The 528-nt window shown below is 59.5% G+C and overlaps 1 protein-coding gene across 1 annotated transcript in view; it reads right to left on the bottom strand.

Moving 5' to 3' along the window:
* LOC108756522 overlaps positions 1-143 on the bottom strand; it is a 179,740-nt gene extending 179,597 nt beyond the window's left edge. The window contains exon 1 of the mRNA XM_018500421.1: positions 40-143. The gene's annotated coding sequence lies outside the window, so the exon portion shown is untranslated. The remainder of the gene's footprint in view (positions 1-39) is intronic.
* Between the last annotated feature and the right edge of the window lie 385 nt (positions 144-528).

Here is a 528-nt window from a genome sequence, read left to right as displayed (position 1 = left end):
TATATATATATATATATATATATATCACGGGCTACTCACGAGAACGCGGTGTGCGTATATCAAAGCGATACAAGTTTGACACGCTCGGACCAGCGACTCACGGTGCGGCGCACGCCGCTGTCCCATCAAGACTACTTTGTATTTACTCTAATTATATGACGTCACGGATACACTGCTCGCCCCACCACGACGGCGGCGGAGGCAACCGAGCGTTGACGAGCGCGGCCGAGATCGGCCGAGACCGTGGCGACGACGCGCATGGCACGACGTCCAGTTTGCCGACTAGTCACCTGTCGTTCCGTTCTTCCACTCGCGACTCGTTTCACGCGGCGCGGCGCGCCGCGGCGTGGCGCGGCGAGACGAAGCGAGGCGAGGCGGAGCGAAGACAGCGCGACGGAGTGTTCCTCTCGTTCTCTGCTCGCATTACTCCGATTGTTCGCAGTGCTTGTAGTGCGGTCGCTAGTCGTTGCCGTACGGTCACGCGCCGCGCCAGTTGTCGCTCGTCGCTCGTCGCTCTTGCGTTTTTCG

Source organism: Trachymyrmex septentrionalis, unplaced genomic scaffold (genome assembly GCF_001594115.1).
Source record: "Trachymyrmex septentrionalis isolate Tsep2-gDNA-1 unplaced genomic scaffold, Tsep1.0 scaffold101, whole genome shotgun sequence".
Lineage (NCBI taxonomy): Eukaryota > Metazoa > Arthropoda > Insecta > Hymenoptera > Formicidae > Trachymyrmex > Trachymyrmex septentrionalis.
The sequence above is the reverse complement of the archived record's forward strand: the minus strand, read 5'-3'. Positions and strand labels throughout refer to the sequence as shown.